Below are 246 nucleotides of genomic sequence, written 5' to 3'. Positions count from 1 at the left end.
GTCAGGTGACCGGGCCGCCGAGGACAGCCTCTGCCTGCGCACGTGACGGACGGCGGCCTGGGAGCTTGTCACGTGGGACTCTGGGCAGGCGCTGTCCGCCTCGCCGCTGCCGGGAACTGTAGTTTTCGCGGGTGCAGGGACGGTTGCGCTCTGCGCCTGCGCCCCTGTAAACCCCCGTGTTCCCCCCTCCCTCCGCTCTACTAGGGCCGGCGAAGTGAGCAGGGTTGTTCGCGGGAGCAAAGTCAA

This window comes from Terrapene carolina, unplaced genomic scaffold (genome assembly GCF_002925995.2).
Source record: "Terrapene carolina triunguis isolate 2854851 unplaced genomic scaffold, T_m_triunguis-2.0 Scaffold374, whole genome shotgun sequence".
NCBI classification, from domain to species: Eukaryota; Metazoa; Chordata; order Testudines; family Emydidae; genus Terrapene; species Terrapene triunguis.
The sequence above is the reverse complement of the archived record's forward strand: the minus strand, read 5'-3'. Positions refer to the sequence as shown.